Source organism: Anastrepha obliqua, chromosome 1, assembly GCF_027943255.1.
Source record: "Anastrepha obliqua isolate idAnaObli1 chromosome 1, idAnaObli1_1.0, whole genome shotgun sequence".
NCBI lineage: Eukaryota > Metazoa > Arthropoda > Insecta > Diptera > Tephritidae > Anastrepha > Anastrepha obliqua.
The window spans coordinates 182040155-182060185 of record NC_072892.1 but is presented as its reverse complement, the minus strand read 5'-3'; the positions used below and the strand labels follow the sequence as shown (position 1 = coordinate 182060185).

Here is a 20031-nt window from a genome sequence, read left to right as displayed (position 1 = left end):
TAGATTCTTTGCTTCCAAAGCTTGGTTACTTGACTACTACAAATTAACAATAAACACCTGATGCCTCTTTTCTACTCCTTCTCCTTTTGCATTGCTTTCTACATCACGTGTTTTGTTCATGCGTTGGCCGACGGTGGCTTCGAATTACCTCTTTAGTTAATTGGACAAATGAATTGTTTGGCCAAATGGTCTATTATGTGTTCCAATTAAACTACCTGCAGCCATTTGGGGTTGACCAATGAAGTTATTTGCTTGTCGATGGTTGACCTGGCTTTCTATTGAATGTCGATGCAAAAATTGCTTGGAGCACAGGTGCACTTCTCTGTATAATTTATATAATTCATTCAAATTTGGGCAAATATTGTATTTAAGGAATATTTAAATACTTTTTTATACCATTTATCTTTTACCTGAAAATGGTAACAAATAAGTAAAATTGCGCATTTCTTGCACGCTAGTTTTTTAGTTACTTTTTTGCAGTTTACACCTTTACTATATACCATACCTATACACGTATACACTGAATGAACTGCACATGACCATGCACATAAAATACATCATTCGAATACTCACTCAATTATCACCCTTATGCTCTGTGGACTGGCCCGATTGTGGCCGGGTCAACTACGACATTTATAGTGGGTGTTCATGACAGGGCTAAAGATGATTCAATCTGGGTAAATAACACCAAATAACACCAATAATTAGAGAATAAAGTTCAAATCAGACAAAAACGGTATTGTGCTGTCATTATTATTAACTTACACACATTTACGTGCACCCTGTAAGAAATTGAACCATACATTTTTCACTTCCATTTCAAAGATGATTGAAAGCAAAGCAGTGACAAATGAGATTTCTGTTTTCAATTAGGACCAAACAAATTTCTAAAAAGTTGACGATATAATAAATATGTATTTAATTATTTTTTTGTTGAGAAGTGCTGCAGAATTTCCGCTATTCCCTAAAAATATATTTATTTGAGGGTTTTCCAGCAGGGCTTAAATCAATTACTGAATTAGTCACTCGCTCTTAGCGCACGGCATTAACAATTCCATAGGAGCAAAGGAACAATTATTTACATACATCCAAACGATGGGTGTAATAATATTATATAATTGTGAATAATGAATACCAATGCTGGCTGAACACACACACACACACAGTTGCGAATAGCCTATACACGTCCATTGCACCAATCACAGCTACACCGCCTAAAGTGCTACATTGGCGCATTGCACAGCTAAACAAAATAATTATTTTTTCCTATGCCTAGTTTTGATAGGATTCCTGTTTTATGACTTTTCACACACCAGGTATCCAATTGAAAAGTTTGTGTATATCTAAAGAAATTCATGAGTACGAAGTACAACATCTTCAGTATTTCCGAAAATATTTAACAATTTGCGTCAACTATTAAAATTTCTTTAATCCGGCCAAGAACCTATATGCAAATAGCTACATAAAATTATATTTAATATAATACTTCACCATACAATGCATAATTATATTTATATATATTCTTATAAATAGCGCACATAACTATGACATTTGGTTGAGCTTCTCCTCCAATTCGTGGTGTGCGTATTAATATTGCCATTTAAATGAGAGAATTTAGAGTTACATGCAGCATATAGCTTTTTCGGGCGCAGTCTTGTGGATTTTCTCCATGTAACGTCTACACCACAGTTTTTTATATGGAAGAAAACACCCAACATCGTCTGCAGAAGAAATGGTAAAAAATGAACGGGATTTTTGAACCACTTGAAACTTACACTTTGTGCATAGAATTCAATGTTCTACAGAACTGAATACGCGAAATTTTCCTAAAAATTCTAAGTAAAAAGAAACTTGATTGTTAGTAATTTTTACAAATTCTATTAAAAGTTCGAAACTTTCGTTTATGTGGTTTTTGTTATAGTATGAACTACAAAATATTAAAAAAAAGAAACAAAAGTTACAAAATAAATAAATACATAAATAGTCCATATGTGGTCTACACCTTCTTTTGAAGCTGACAGTGTAAGCTGCCCCTGAACTGCAGATGTATTTTTGTGGGAAGCTTCTCTTCGAACTAAAATATACCCACAGTCAACGGCAATTTCTCTTGTCTGAGTTTTTGGCCATAATAACATCAGGCGAAACGACAGAGTAGACGATTATCTAGGGAACTTTTCTGGAGGTAAAAAATATACCCCTATTTCCTTGAACTAGCATAATAGAAATAATCGAATTGCTAAAATTATGATCAAATAATTTTAAAAAGAATCTGCTAAATACTATAGGCAAATAATAATACAATATATTTGAAATTGTAGCATTGGCTACTAGCCTGCTGCAAGAAAAGCCTGTTGCACCCTTTAGTTGGACATGAATATTCGTTTGATAATTAGGAATAGCGTACAAAGTTTTGCATTGAAGCAAATGGCGAATAAATTGATTTGCACACAATATTTGATGTCAAGTGTATGAGGTTTATGCAAAAAATAAGGCGAATTTATATTTTTCTCCAAAGATATTCATTTATTACTTAAAATATATATATTTTGCCCCCTCAAGTCAGTCCCCTCAAATATAACACACTTGTGGGAACGCTTATTCTAATTCTCGAATTACCAAAAAGCGCTTTGGTATGGCTTGAGCTCTTCCAACGAGCTCTTCTCTGTTGCTTCTTTCCTTTAGTTACTGGGGAAATTCTATAACAGCTCCCACCAACTACTCTAGCTAACCTAACCGAATTTACGAATGCTATATTTAAATTGAAGCAAATTCCTATACATTGGATAACTGCGTAGGTGATCATGTTCAACAAGCCAGGAAAGCCAGCACACGATGTATAATTATATCGGCATATATCTCTTCTACCCTACCCCTAGTTTATAAAAACTGTTAGAAAAATGACTTGGCAAATTACAAAGTTATTGATCAGTGGAACCTGATACTTGCGCATCAATATGGATTTCGCGCAAAGCATCCAACAGTTGATCAAGTCCACAGGCTAACGCAAGTTATGAAAGATGTCTTCGAAAAGAAAAAAGTGTGCTCTGCTGTCTTCCTAGATGTATCCAAGGATTTCATGTTGTATATTGGCCTTCTCAACTAAACTAAAAGAGAATTACATACGGCGGCACGTATTCTGACCTGAAAGAAATTAAACTGGTGTCCCACAGTGTAGCGTTTTGGGGCCCATCATTTACCTAAATTTTTTTTGCGAATGGTGTAGTACCTCAATCATAATTGACACTTGTGTACTAGACACTGCGGTATACAACAGATAAGCATTGGAGCGCATAAATGTCAAATAAAGATTTTCACCTTTCGAAATCATGTTCTTTTGTTTAGTATGAGAAAACAAAAATAAAAGTGGATGACTAAATTTGAGCCATCTTGTACATAAATACATCTGTTGCTGTATTCAATTTCTGCATTGTATTAAATTCGCAAAAGCATCAAATTCATGTAGAATAGTGTAATTTTCAATTGAGAAACTGTTGTGAAATGCAGTGGAAATATTTGAGGCTATTATAGTAATTGCGCGTGCCATGGAGGCGTGGGAATAGTACGTCAATGCACAAATGAGCACAGGCATACCTACAACTACAAGACATACATATTTACAATTAGATATATTCATCCGTCTAAATGCGAGTTTACATAAAATAATACAAATCCTGCTGTATGCCACAGGTATCATTTGTTGCGGTTTTACTCATTCTGGTGTAGCAGACTGCAATTATTATTATTACAATAAATACAAATGGCTGTTGTTATTGTTGCAAGCAGCATTAATGTCGAAATGTTGCATGTGGCTAGTATTTGGCGTCGGTTAGCGCTCAAATCAATTGCTAGCGTAAATGTTGCTGCCATTAATTCATTTCAGACGTATATTGAATTTTGTTCGATGGTTGCGGCCATCTCGCTAATTAGGTTTGAGTGGTGGTGGGCAGCGTGCCGATGTGCGCTTGAACGTACTAGTTTGTGTGTGGGTCTACTTATGTGTAAAACTTCATTCATGGATTCGCAAGCTAATATGCGGCGTATGGTAAATTTTGCATAAATTACAAATTTCTAATTGAAAATGAGTACGCTTAGGTATTCACACACACACAGTGACATGCACAATCAACGACATCGCAGTCATAAGGCAATCATTGTTTGTATTAGCAGGTGAGTAATGCGATCCATTTAAGTGTGTGTGTGTGTTTGGTTGTTATATTAATGTTAATAATGCTTTATAAAATTTAACTGGTTTACGCATTCCTGTAGCTGGAACGCATTTAGGCGAGGAGTCGTTATGCTTTGGTTACGCCAGTACCGTATTAATGTATCGGGTGTTTTCTTAGCTGCGTGAGAACTCTGGATATCGATAACTATGCTTTGACAGCTGAGAGTCGTACACTGTATTGACATTTCTGTTCAGTAAAGCTTGGCAAGCCATCAAGAATTGTTTAACGGCAGGAAAACGATTTCAAATTGTGGAAATATTTTTTTAAAACAAAAAGAAAAATCTTTTCCCGAAGTTCATAGGGTATAGGTCGCATCATCGGCTCTTATTTCTTTCGAAATGAGAAAGTAGCTGCCGTTAGGGTGAATGGCAATCGCTATCGTTCCATTACAACTGAATTTTTATTTCCAAAATTAATCAGATAAACCTCGACGACATTTGGTTCCAACAGGACAGCGCAACTTCCCATACACCGCGCTTAACAGTCTCTTTACTTCAAGATTCAAGCTACCACTGAGCCATACGGAACGATTTATTGGAAAAAGTGCTCAAAAATTGGACTGATCGAATAGACCATGAAACTCCTAGCGGCGGCGGGCACATGTCGGATTTCATATAAAAAAATAAATGCCGGAAATTATCTACCAAATTATGGTAAAAAAATCATTCTAACAATATTTCTGTTTTATATTTTCATCTTAAGTTCTCAAAAAAACACACAACATATTAGTGCTAAATATAAGAGTACATTTTTTTTTGTAATCTTTCAAAATTTTTGGCAAAAAAGTGAAACAAAATTTAATGTTTGTTTGAAACATCTAACTAAAATAGTTATAAGATAATTAGAAAACTCGATTTACATTTACGAGTGAGCAACTTGGTATTCATGGTATTGGAACAACAGATAATACTCGTCAAGTACCCTTCGTTTGAAACTACATAATGCAGCAACGGTTCAACTATAACCACCACCATTGCACAATCCATGGTGAAAAGATTTTTAGAGATGTGCTAACATACCGTTATTCGGCTCTGAGCGAATTTTTCAGAATCATTTTAATAGCACAAAAACGCCTTTTTCAGGGCCACAAAATACTATTAAATGAAGAGATCAAAGAGCTTGATCTGCTGTAGCTAAGTTCCACACCGTTGGTGTAAGACCCCTTGAGCATGTTTTTGAAACACTGCACTGTGACGCAAGTATAGCTGCAAAATGATGCGCAAATTTTGAGGTTTCTTTTTTCCGACCTCCTAAATTAAATTGAAAACACACAAATTTTCACAATTCGTTAACTTGTTTTCAACTAACCACACTTTAAACTTTTTGTTATGTATTTTGTTGTCATTTCATTCGCCTCTGCCAAGTGACGTGCCAGTCAAAGTTCCCCTCACCATTTCTATATTCATCATAGCTAAGAAGCAAACCTTGTAAATCTATCATCTTCATACAAAATCGGACAAACATAACTCACCATTTCCATTAAGCCAAAAACTGCTTAGAAATACCACCGATTGAAAATTTTTTAAATCAATTTCAAGTCTTCCCAAGTCATTTAAGCTTGAATCACATATCAATAACGTCCCGGCTTGCTGTGATAAAAATTGCCTTCAGCTAAATTTCAGGAAATCTTTTAAGATAGCGTTTTCTATGTAAGTCCAGTCCGTTATTTGCCACCTAATATTTAATTAAGGAATCGCGTCTTATCGTTATGAATGAAGTTTTGAAACTGCGAGTATTTTGTATTCAAAATTCCTATTTTTGAGTTATTTACATTATTAATTAAAATTATCCATAATTTCTAAGTTGGCTTTATTCCATGCTTTGAAGCAGGCTTTACTGATCCATATACGCTAAAGTTACTATTTACCGCACTTGTACGATCAAAGTTGGAAAACTGTGCCTTTATATAGAGGCCGCATCGCCTTTGTCCTATTGATAGACTTGAGCGAGTTCAAAAGAGTTTTCTTCGTTCGCTCTCAGATCGCTTAGTTTGGTTGATCCGAATTTTTCATACAACGGAAGGTGCGTATTATTAAATTTAAAATCGTAGGTAGGTAGGTGAGATGGCAAGAGTACCCCAGGTACGCTACAAGTAGCACTTACGTGCCGTTTTGATACCATAAAGTTGACCAATACCTGTGAAAGGATTAAGGGAGGAGATAAAACCGTCTACAGCCATCCAGTGCTGTTGATGTAGCGGAGGAGAGAAAAGGGATCTAGGCTGGAGAATTTCATCAAGTCATCCCCAAAGGGGACGCCGAGGAATCTCAAGCGCCTAGCCGCCAAAGCCGGACATCTGCAGAGAAAGTGTTCCCCAGTCTCTTTCTCTGTAGGATCCCCACAGCTTCTGCAATAGGGGTTGTACGGAATTCCAAGCTTCTCCGGGTGAGTGCCGATCACCCAGTGGCCAGTAATCACCGCAATGAGTTTGGAAATTGAATGGCGGGGGGTTCCCATCACCTTAAGCGTTCTGTTTATATCGTATTGAGGCCATAGTGCTTTTGAAATAGCACACGATGAGACAAACCTCCATCTGTCTTGCGCTTTTCTTAGAAAGAAATTGTGTAGTTTCCCTTTAACGACGGCCAAGGGGATACCGATGTCTGAGGAGAGGGCAGCTGGATCCGGTTCTGCCGCCCCCTTCCTGGCAAGCTCATCGGCAATTTCATTTCCCTCTATATTCCTGTGCCCAGGAACCCAGATGAGGGAAATGTTTCCTGCACGTTCGAGGCGCTTAAGTTCCCCCTTACAGGAGTTCACGAGAAGAGAGCTGCAATACGGCGACGACAGTGCCTTGATTGCAGCTTGGCTATCGGAAAAAATATTAATGTCTCCCTCCCAACAGCGATCCCAAAGGCCAAACTCCTTCAGTCTAATAGCACTCTGAGCAGCAATGAATTTAACCTGCAGATCCACAGGAATTAAGTGGAGAATAACGTTGAGCGCAGCGGTGGGGCATGTTCTGCAGGCACCAGTGATGCCCACTCATGCAGTTCTCTGCACTCTCTCTAATTTAGTGACGTTATAGCCCTTCTGAAGAGCTAACCACCAAACTAGGCAACCATATGTTAAAATTGGCAGAACCACTAAGTTGTACATCCAAAGTACGACGCGTGGCTTGAGTAAAATCGTCGTAATCATTAGAAATATTTAGTTAAGAAGACTAAATTTAATTCAGCTCAAGTTCTTGATATGGAAGCGTTGACAACATAACTACTTCTAGAAAAAGAAATCTTAAAGGATAGTATGGCGAAGAATTGTGGAAGGAATATTTAAACCTATCTTTTCTAAAAGAGAAGGGCAATCAATAGGGCCAGTTATGATGTTTGATGATGATATCAGCAGTGGTATAATATTTGGTGTACATTCCACAAACCTTGGAATGTAGTGACTTATTCTTTCTGGAGCGGGTTAAATCGGTTTATGCCTCTTATGTTCCGACACATAGAACAATGAAAGAATTTACAAAAAAAATCGATTTAGTTGGCTTATTATTTTTCGTCTTCTAATTTAATTTCAAATTATTACTAAATGAATTAAAGAGATAAGTGTGAACTATCATCGTTAATTTTTTTTGTTGTAGTCTGTAACAAATCATGTATATCTAAATTTACTAAGAATAAATAAATAAGGAAATAGTGCGATTTTAATCGCAATTATTTAATATCAAAATACCAGCTGGAAATTAAGTTTGCTTACTTGAATTTTATTACACTGCGGATAATTTCAGTGTTAGGCAATCCAAGCTAAGAAATATTCAAACAATTGCCTTCATTTAAAAGTAAATATTAACTATACAATTCATTTAATCAGTAAAGAAAAGTTATCGCTTGCGCCCACAGCTTTGCTCCTCACTGTATTTTGTGGTGTTTGTCTCCGCTAAGGGATCGCAATAGTCAACCTTAAGGGTATTGTTTGCTTACATTTAAGAAAATATTGAAACAGCTGTTTTGTTCTACAAATATTTGCACATGTTTTTCTATGTGCAATACTTGTTTATAAATTAGGGTGGTCCAGAAAAAGTTGGAATGCTGAATATTTCATGCGACACCACTTAGACCTATTTTATGTATGATGAAATGATGAGATGAAAAATGTTATGTCGTGCATTGCTTTATACTATTGTATAGCTTGAGTTAGTGTTGCAGATAAACATCGTGGGCACATTTAAAAATTGCGAACTTTTAGCGGCACAAAAACCTTTCTTCCCACATAAAATACAAAACCGCGTGGGCTTCGCGGCACCAAAACAATTCCGTGGTGTGAACGCAATAGATATTTAGTATCTCTATTCTTAGGGGATAACCTTAATGCACATCAAATATAAAAGCGCATTCTACATTTTTATACCCAAAGGGCAAATATGGAAAATATAGCAAATATAGTAAAAAGCATTCACGTGCCACTGCGTTTGATTACATCATTGCACTTGAAACCTATAGGCAACTACAAATGACTTAAGACTTTTAGAAATTTTACTCAATATGCGCCATTACGGTTTTCCTATTACATTTGGTTTATAAATGACTAAACATGAAAACCGCACTTAAATAATTAAGTAGAGAAATACATTTTCATTTTTTTTTTTAATTTTCCGAGTTTTTGAGTATACATCGAGTTGCAATTGCGTTCGTATACAGTTTACTTTTGTGTATCTTTCAAATCGGTTCAGTATTTCTGAATTCTTCAAACCTTATTTGTCAAGAAATTTATCAGTAATCTTATCAAACTGAAGCTTTACAAAAATTGAATGGTAACAAAAGCTACATAATTTTTAAAATTAAAAATATTGTTTCCATTTTTTGTATTGCATTATTGCGATCTAAGTTTCTCGGTTGATTAATTCTATTTGGAGACGTTGCTATCATCTGAATTGAACGAGTTTAAAAAGTTATTTTTAAGTGGCTCTCGCTCCCCCGAATTTCTCTGATCCTGTCCCTTCATATAAATTTCGTTTACTTCTAATTAATCTTAAACAGCTAGAAAGGGGAAGAAAGAGATAGACTGTTTGTTACACTCTTCTAGAAATTGTTAACTTTTCGGTCCCTACAAAGGCCTTACGTAATAGATATCCGCTCCGTTTGAATAGGTGCAGAACAAATTATGCCAGCAATACTCCTTTTGCTCGCTCTCTTCATAAAATAACCTGCTTTTTTACTTGTTTTATTTTAAACCAACTTCTAGATGTGTCCTTTAAAACACTCTTTGCAAACCACCAGAAATAATTCGCTTTATTTTTTATTGTTTCTTTATTGTCGAAATCTTTCATGAATGCCAAACTATTTCGAACGGTGTAGTGCGACAAAAGTTCTACTACCTGTATGTGTGCATTGCATTGAGCGAGCCAGGCACTCGACCGCTAGTCAGATGCATTTATCATACTTATAAGTCATTAATTATATTGTATTTGGAAAATGTTGTGTTAGTGCAGTATTGTTTTGACTGATTGTGACTCAAGTTGAATTAATCCTATTTAGCTGAGATGGAATGGTTGGCAGGAGTGCGGTGAGGAAGAGAGTTTGGTTTGTATTCATTCCGCAGTGCAGGTGGGGCGAGTTAGAGAATTTGTAGCTGCTTAACGGAACTGTAATTATAATATGAAGATAAAGTGAAATGCATGATTTGTTGATGTCGCAAAAAGGGCACTAAGCTCGAGATAATTTACTTAATTTACAAAATAGTAACGATGAAGTATTATACAGAAGTGCCACAGCTTTGATCTTGAGCTCTATTAAAGTCAAATACGTTTAGTGTAATCCGCTGCTATTATGAACTATTCATATTTATATGTATATGTGCATGTGTGTGCTGAGAATTTTGTTTCTGATGGACTAATTGAGAATAATAAGGAGTATTAGCTAGCGATGAATACCTTAATATTTGCCTAAGAGTCTGTATGTTTAGTGGGTTTGCACACAATAGATCATAATTTTCCAAGTTTCTATTTCATCCGGAATAATGACTTAAGGAAATTCTATTTTGTTTGTTTCCTACAATTCAAAAAAAAAAATCCAAACAATTGAGGGAATTAGTACAAGGGATTCAATGAACTTTGTCAAATCGCTAGCAACTGTTGATATCGCATATCAATGAAGACCTTGTCGATGAATTTATTTCAACAAACTGAATAAACAATTACGACTTATATTTAACTTCGGTCTAAATTGGTGCTTTTGTAGTAAATTAAAGCGCATATATAGATTTCTAAACAATCATTAGCGTGTATTATACAAAACTCAAACCTATCTGAAAATGGAAAGTGAAAAACAGGCTGAATTAGTAGTTCTTTTATTAAATAGGCTAGCGCGTGAATGGTTCAGTTTGTGTTGCTGTGTTTAAAATATTACTTAATGAATAGGGGTTTTAGACAGATTACACCCGAGACTACTGTCAAACTAAATGCATAATTTTTTCATTCAATATTCATTAACATTTCATCATGGAAAGACCTTCGTCTCAACAACTTTTACAAATCGTGCATTTGTATTACGAAAATCGACGCTCTGTGAGAAGTGTTCACCGCGCGCTCAGGCCAACTTATGGGCCGAAAATTGCTCAGCGTCGAGGTTCGTTTTTGGACCTCAATAAGTAAAATTACCATATTTGGACTGAGGAACAGCCCGAAATCATTCATGAATAGCCATTGCAACCATTGAAAACAATCATTTCGTGGTGCCTATGGGCTAGAGGTAGCATTGGTCCATATTTCTTCAAAGACGAGAAACAGTGAATGGCGAACGCTATCGCGCCGTAATAAACTCGCCATGACCTTTTGATGCCGGAAATTGAAGCACGTGATCTCCACAATTTCCGATCTCCAGCGAGTTATTCAAAATTAGTGTTTAATTGCCGAATTACGACGCAGTTGCAATCAACATTTCAAAGGGATTATCATTAAAAAATAAATGTCAGAAATGGTTCTGCACAAAAAATAATAAAGCTTGCCCAAACAATTCGAATTTTCGCGGTTTTATTTCAATTTGAATTCCGAAGCCTCTAAATGCATGACCCTTTAGTAGGTTTTAATAATATTTCTTTCCAAAAATCACTTTTTCGGTTTCGGTGGCAGGGAAATTTATTTGCGCGAACTCGACAAACTTAATATAAGTGGATTCGCGCGAATGAGGTGGTTTTAGGGCACAGCTTTTATTCGCGCATATTTAGCCTTCTATGAACTTTCAATTTGCTTGCGCCAAGTAGTAAAGAGCAATGCACTTTTTAAAATAGCCGCCTTTGGAATATTAAAAATGTCAGAAAGCGAAATAATTTGATTGGAAGTTTCGTTAAGTTAATCAATTTTAGTTCTGTTTTTATTTATTTTTTAGTGTTAGTTAGATATGTGACTATTCCTACCAAAATTTAAAAATATAAAAATAAATTAAATTTTGCGTTAAAAATGACTTCGTTAGAGCGAAATCGCAATGAGTTCCTTGCGGCATACCAGATCATGCATTGGTTATGAGTTTAGTCGCAATAGGTCCAATTTCCACGAGTAGTTTGCTACCTTTTGAGAAACTGGCGAAGAACTTAAAGATGTTCCAGCTTATACAAAAGTATTGAGCGGTTCACCTTGTCGAAGGCTTTCGAAAGGTCTGTAAAAATTGCATCTAGCTGAGAACAGTTTTTAAGCGCACTTACTTTTAAATTTGTAGCTAAAATGGGATTAGAGCAGGTCAACCCGCTGGGGAAAAATAATTGCTGGCAATGAGATATAACCTTATTTATATGATCGAGTAACTTAGGCTTGACAATAGGCCTATAGTTACATACAGACGTCGTTCCTGATTTATAGACTAGTTCAATCGAGCAAAGTTTCCATGAGCCGATAAAAGTTCCACTATTTAAAATCTTTCTGAAGATCATTAACAAAGTACGAGCTGAGAACATGGTAAGAACTCCTCACTATGTGATCTAGCGCTGGGCTTAAGTTTAGAAATTGCTTGAAGTACATCATCACTATCAGCCTGGAAGGAGGCTGGTTGTTTGCTAGGGTGAAGCTGAAGTATCGAGCGAATAAATCGCTTGAATCTTGGGCATTAACAGAAATACTTCCATCATATTCTTAACTAGCAGGAAAGCTAGTAGTTTTTTTTTTGGTGTAAATAAAATGCCTGAAGCTTTAAGGAGGGGTCTTTAGACTCGTTTCAATAGATAGCACTACTTTGTGAATAAAAAAAATGTCAAAGGAGTTGAGCTTCTTCCTCGTCTTAATACTCTTAAAACCCTTATAGTCAGCCTTTAAATAATTATGTTCCGGCACAGGAACAGCCGTTTTAGTAACAAAATTATAAAATTTAAAGTTAATAACCATAGCTTGCGGATACAAAGTATTCTTTGAGATTGGAGTGTTACACTCCGTACAAGTAGTTTCGGTAAAGCGATATAATATCTACTTATATATAAGTGGCCTGATAGGCACAAAGAACCATGAAGTCGAAGTGCAGTCCTCGAAGTAATCTAATCTAATCTACATTTTACGGCAAGCCACCAAACTATGCAGTTGAGCATTGAGCTGTGTGAGTGTCGCTGGGAACGCTTAGAATGCTACTTAAGGCCAAATATTTGATTAGCTGGCCTGAATTATTCTTTGTACCATTATTAGTTAGTGGGAAAATGAATGCTCTTCTGGAAAAAATGGATAAAGTGGAATAAAAAATATGGCTTAATTTGCATTTCGTGTACTTAAGTGATTTACTTGAATTTATTTGCATAAACTGTATTAAAATTTTTAATTGCACTACAGGCTGAGGCTGATGATACATAATGGAAACGTGATGTTGACAAATTAAGTCGGTAGTTTATGAAACGGCAAGTGAATGCACACACACACACATACGCGTGTGCATATTTTATAGTTTCATTTATTTGTCTATAGTTTAGATTATTTTTCCATATTCACGCTATGGCGTTGAGCAGGTGTGCCTTTGCATTTATGAATTCATTACATCCTATTATTATTTATTTAAATGATAACTGTACAATGTTGAAATACTGTTGCACAACAAATCTTTGCGCTAATCTCAGGCAGTTTGCCTATTCAGTAATTTCTCATGGCAAAAAGTGGAAATTTATTTTCATTTGTCTAGCCGACTTGAAGTAAAGTCAGTTTGCGTAAACAAATATTGCACGATTATAAAATTAAAATTTGAATAGATTTTAAAATTACTTCATATTTTTTGCTCAATACATGCACGATATTATAATTAATATTTGTAAAACTGAAATTAATCTAAGTCTTTGTCAATGAATATTTAAAGGGTGGGCCGCCGGCTGGTCACTTTTCGAACCTTTTCTTCTCACTAACTGCTATTTGACGCCCATACAAGGGCCGATATATCATACTTGGGGAATGTTTATGACACATGGAAAATTTATTATGGAAGTACTTTATGTGTTGCTGTAATGCGCTCGCCCACGTGTAATCCATACACTGGAATATATTTATGTTAATTTAATTCATTTCTTGATTCGCCAGTATTCAGAATGTGGAGGTGTTTACAGTCATTTCAAGCCTTAAGCTTTAAATGCCAGATTTTGTATGCGGTTTTTTTTTAGCTGTATGAGAACTATCGATATCGATAACTATGGTTTGATAGCTGAGAATGGCAAACTATGTTGACATTTATGTTCAGTATGGTTTGGGAAGTCATCATCTAAATTGTGGAAATATACTTTGAAAAAATAAATCTATTCGCGAAGTTGATAGAGCAAAGTGTTGAAGAAAGCGCCGAAGTGTTGATTCGTCGTCATATTCAACTCATTGGCCTTTATCTTTCAACTACGTTGAACATTTTACGTGAAGATCTGGGCCTACGTATTTATAAAATATGACTCGTGCTAGAATTGAGTCGAAATAGAAAACTGTACTAAAAATCGTATCTGTATCAAATAAGGTGCGAAACGAATAGAATAGAAAAGAATGGAAAGAATAGTAAGAATTTAAAAAGAAGTATTTGCCGAGGTAAACCACCAACTACGTCTAATTTCCTTCACACTGTGAGAATTTGCGAAAAATTATTCAGTTAATATACGACAGAAAAGCGTTCGTTTGGTCTGTTAAATCGAGCATATTGTTGTGGTTGTCATGAGCCCCGTGATTATCAACCCACCACAAGCCCTAGTAGTTAACAGTAGCCGCGCTTATCAGAGGCAAGTACTTCAGAAAATTCCCTGCATATTCGCTTAATTAAATATTAGAAATAAAAATAGTAATATAATAAAAAATTATTGCTCAGAAACGAATGCAGATGAAATTGGTCAATTTTGCTTTGTTATTACTTTGATATTACTTCTCCGTATGAGTTGTGACGCATTACGTAAATGACGCCAATTTTGCTCAAAAAATCATAGTTTCAAGGTAATCGCATTTTCAACTCTCTTTGAATACATTTGCAAGTAAGATGACCGTGTTTGCGCCTAGAAAAAATTTTGCGTAGTCATAGAAAAGCCAGTTCTTGTCATACAAAACTTTGAGACTAAACTTATCCACCTGCGTAGTAGCATAAATTGTTGTTACGTATACGCCCATCCAGCCCTAGCTCCCGTATGAAAAAGTCAATTCATGCTTACTACGTAGCGTTGATAAGCCTTTTCAACGGGTATAGTGAATTTCTGCGAATATAATAATTTTTATCTGAATGCATTAACTATCAATTGATTGAAATTATTTGATTCGTAGTGCCGATTGCTCTCCTAAGACCAAATTACTCGCTCTATGTTTTAAAAATAATTAATACCATTTAAAAAATCACTGAAGTATTAAATATTCGTATAGGTAAGTTAGAAAATTTCCCATAGTGTCTGAGTAGACCAATAAATTAAATTACAACAACAATTATTTAGTCGACCAACTTGATTTGTTAGACTGTTCGGTCGAGTCATTGGCTATGAAAAAATGTTATAAATTAGCATTATTTACCATGTATTTGTAAATACGAGAATTGATCTTCTGCTGACCCCTTTGACAGAATGAAAGAAGACATCGCATACAAATTAATATAAAAATAATTAGTCAAATGCTTATTTCATCCGTAAACCCTTAAACTACGTGGCTGCACTAGTCGATAGTTGTACGACCGTAAAGGTTACCCTTCAATTTCCGTATTCAATTAGTCCTCTCTTTATCTTTGCGTAAGTCTCTTTGCCATAAGGATCTTATTAATTGTGAAACTATGAGTATTTCCTCTTGCATATGGAATGCAGCAGTTGCGGATTATTATTATTTTCTAGCGCGCCGGCTGCGGACGCAAAATGCCAAAATAAATAACTTTCATTGGCACCGATTCCTGGCATTCAGTTTTATTTGCGGCCATGCCAGCGAGCCGTCAGATGTCGTGAATTTAGCGTGCAGGCTTCCGCTTCAAGATTCTACGGTCAACCTCTACGCCGCGAACCTTGTGTATTCCAGTCTGAGATCATTCTGCTGATGTGAGTCGCAAGTTTTCGCAAAGTACGACCAATACATCTCCATTTATGCTCGTGAATCTCAATTTCGACTGGTCTTGGCCTACCTCGGGTGAGGAGCTCACCATTTGACACCCAGTAATCGATTATTGAATTTTAGTATAATGAAGCGCAATTTGAAGTGCAAGTCGGCAAATACTAAAATTATTTGCTTATTTACTGCATTTTGAGATTTAACAAAAGGTGCACACTCTGCCATTATTTTAAAGGGTTTTTCAATAAGGGCGGGTAGATGTTGAAATGGAATACCTAAAATGGCGTTTGCTGTGTGGCACGTAGCGCCGTCCTGCTGGAACCACATGTCGTCTAGGTCCATATGGTTCAATATGGGCCATAAGAAATTGTAAGGGCCCCCACGTCTACCGAAAAATGGGCGCAATGCGCGCAATGTTTGCGTTAATGAACACTCATTTTGATAATAAATTATTATCATTTGAACGTGCTGTTTAATCGTGTAACTTGCCATGATGATTTGGCATAAACAACTGAATAATAAACAAAAGATTTGACAGATGTCACCAAAACAAAATGGCTGCCACAGGGCGCCAAAATCGACCCGCGCCAATGGAAAAACCCTTTATTTTATAAGAGGCGAAACAATGATTTACCTACGTCTACTTATCTGAGTAATGTGTAGTAGATTTTCAATAAGAAAAATTCAACAAATCCACCACACAATTCCTATGGTACTAAAACACATAAGTAGGTGAGTATATGGATTCATATGTGTGTAAGTTGTAAGCATAGAAATATTATTTTTTCCACTCTGACGTGCAAATTTCGTCGCTGACTCTTCTTGACTACTGATAAGACCAGCTGAGTTATCATCAGCTTTAAGTCAATTCAAACAGCTGGGTCAACACTCGTTAGCAGTAGCGTAAAGCAGAAAGCGAAAGGGTGTTTACTTTGTGACCGTGAAAAATGAAAAATTTACTTATATAAATGCCGCTGCTTTTTCTACAGCAAACGTATGCAATCATTTAAAAGCTGTCATACATCTTGTGTGCCAATTTGATTATTTTGCGACGCGTTTGTGTAAATTACATTTTTAGTGGCATGCTCTGACTTACCCTTTAACACGTAACGATATCCGTTGTAATTTGATTATGGCTGATCTGCTTACGTTCGATAGTGAAGTTGTTGTTTTTACAAACTTTTTCTGTGTCTTTGTAGTGGAAGTGTAGTTTCATGAGAGTGCATCAAAACATATACGACTATACATATAAATATTTTACGTATGTATTAAGGTGGCTTTCGTTGCTCTTCTCACACTGATTCCTCTGGCTTAATTGCTTAACTTTGTTCTTGTGTTGTAGTAAATTGTCTAATATGCCGTCGCTTAATAGTTAATTTAATCAATTTATATAATATTAATGGCATACAAATTGTGAGATTTCTTCCTTTAGCCAGTTGCGTCACTTTAATGACTTTCAATAAATAGTTTGCGTTTGTTCGTTATGGAACCTGTAATTAGAGAAATAAAAAATAGTTTGTAAGTTTAAGGCTTTTCTATTCTCAGAAATTAAGGTATGAATTTAATGAAACAGAATTTCGCGAAAAATTTTCCCCAGCAATCGTAGGCATTTAATTGATGTATGATGTAAAAGCTTTGGGGCTTCCCCATAACTATCGTAGTTGGATTAGCATTTGGACGGACTTTGAAAACTTTGAAGCTTGAACCGAATATATTATAGTACTTATGAGGTTTTAGTACTTAATGATGATTAATATCTAAATTTCTAGTTTGGTCAGCTTTCTAGTGAGCAGCTTGATTTTGTAGTCCAAATTCGAAGGTCATTTGAAAATTCATTGCAAAAATAAAAACTGCTTAATTGTTTGAGGTAAACCTTTTTTATTTTGCGACACAGCGTTCTCTTAGGCTGATACACTTCGTTCAAAGAGTTTCTTGTTTGTTGATTGCATTCAAGTAATAGCATTTGGCCAGGTCTTAAAAATAGCCAATCGCCTATGCAATCAACTTCTCGTTTGGATGAATTATTTTTCCCGCCAGCCATTTCTTCAAATTGTGAAGCAAATAATAGACCGAGGGAGCCAAATTTGGAGAATAAGAGAGATGTAAAACGAGTTGTAGCCCTATTTCCATTCATTTTGCGACCACAACTGCTGAGCCGTGAGCTGCTGCGTTGTCGTGATGGAAAAGGAAAATAACTCGATTTCTTCGTTTTAACGGAACGCTAAACACAAAGAAATACACCAATCTGGCTGAAATATGATGTGTGTTTTTCCGAGAGGTGCTATTAACTAAAAATAACCTCCATACCCTCGTATTTCGATGGCGAAATTTCATAATTTCAACGACCGCATGCTCGTGAACTTTACTGCCATAAAAATGTAAGTTGGCATAGGGTTTTGTTATTATAAGATTAATAAAGAAATGTTTGCGTGTGTTTGGGTATAATTAAAAAACTATTACATACGTATTGAAAAACCCGTTACAGATGTAAAGTATATATCAAGCTCAATTATGTTGGATTGTTACCAAAATCTTGTATTTGAAAAAAGTGGCAATGAAGGCTTAAAGTTGTAGCATTTTGTTAGCTTCTGCTCGCTTTTTAGTTCAGTATGAAAATAACGCAAAATTTTCGAAAAAATCAAACTTTCATTACTCGCCTATCTTGATGTGAAATTGAAAACAAATTCTCCAACAACCGGAAATATGTTACAAACGAAAGGCACAATGACAAATTAGAATGGAAATTCCACGAAGATAATATTATGACTGGTACAAATTGCCTGGCAAATGCAATTTAATTCTATTGGAAATAGAATTTGTTTTTCATTGAGATTATGATTAAAAAAGTAATATTATTAATGAATACAAAGTTGTATAATCGGGGGGAAAAATTGTTGAGCGATCATCAAAATAAAGTTTACAAATTTGTGAGTAGCAATAGATTGTGCAATTGTTTAGGTTTGACAGAATACATACATTCATGCACCTACACATGCACATAAATGAGTGAAAATATAATATCGGGCATGAACAATTAGTGCGAGTATGAAATAATTATATTTGATTGCGCAAATATTGTCAACAAAAAGACATTCTAATTGGACGTGTAAAGTTGAACTATCAAAATAGTAAATCAACAAATGAATATTCATGCAAAGAAAGATTGAAAGGTGCATTATTGCGGGATGTCTAAAATGCAAAATTTCAAATGATAATTACGAGCATATGTATATACAATACACACATACACACATACATATATGCAGTGTGCCTTTGTGCGACTGTTTGTCAGGTGCAGCTTCCATTGAAACGTTACGGGCAAGAATGACTGTGCAGATATTTAGTGATTCTTTACGCCCCCGGCAAAGATAGTCACTGCAACAATTATCTTAAATATGTAAATATGTGTATGTGTACCGACGTAGATATGCATGTTACTGTCATTAGTTGTTGTGTTTACAATTGTCTTGACTGTCTTTGCTCTACGTCGTCACTTGTCTGACAATATGACGTGATCATATGAGCTATGCTTCTACCGCCGCATACAAGTCTATGTATGTTGATACAACTACAACAATAATGCGTGCAAAAACATGCGCTCGTAATTTACAGTTATGAAAAGAGCACTTTCTCTACACACTTGCACACACATGGGAAAGGCTATGCTATCAGTGACAGCAGCAGCTTGACAGAAATTGAAACAGATATTTGCGCTCTACGCCGAAGTGGCCATAAATATTTGTAATTTACCCCGTAGGCATCAGTAACTCATAGCCAGTTGAGTTATTCGATTCAAGTGAAATTTCATAATTGACATTTATGTATTTCTAATTAGATCGCTTTTAGAGCACTTTGCAAATTCTTGCTTTTGTTTACGAATAGATAAATTGATAAAATACCTTATGTTCAATGGAACTGAAATATCTCGATTTGCAGCTTTCTGCCAGAAGCTGTGCCAAGTATTTATTGAAATTTAAAATTATTGGCAAATAGTTCGCATCTTACGTCGATTGAACTCAAATGGAGTATGCATAACACAACAATGCCTAAATTCCTGCAGTGAGTCAAAGGGCAAAAGCAGCTGCAGTTAGTTACAAATTAGAAATTTTCTCAAGAGAGTTTTTGAAATGCATTAAAAATGCATTCGTGGGGTTTTCTGCTTGAACAAAAAAGGTAATTAAAATTTGAAAATTTCATGATTTTTGGCTGAATATTCATTTGAAAAACTGTATAACTCTAGTTCGGTTGAAGCTAGAATCTAATTTTCTATACAATTTTGAAACTAAGAAAATGTGGTAGTAGGTCAAAATATTTTTTATAACAATTACTAAAAAATGCCCATTGCCAGAAATAAATTAAATATTTAAG

At 35.5% G+C, this 20031-nt stretch overlaps 1 protein-coding gene across 3 annotated transcripts in view; it reads right to left on the bottom strand.

Annotated features, from left to right (window-relative positions):
- Window positions 1-20031, bottom strand: part of LOC129242832 (sodium-coupled monocarboxylate transporter 1) — a 191984-nt gene that overhangs the window by 87864 nt on the left and 84089 nt on the right. For all 3 annotated transcript variants that reach the window (XM_054879696.1, XM_054879712.1, XM_054879703.1), the window contains one exon: window positions 16760-17153. The gene's annotated coding sequence lies outside the window, so the exon portion shown is untranslated. The remainder of the gene's footprint in view (window positions 1-16759; window positions 17154-20031) is intronic.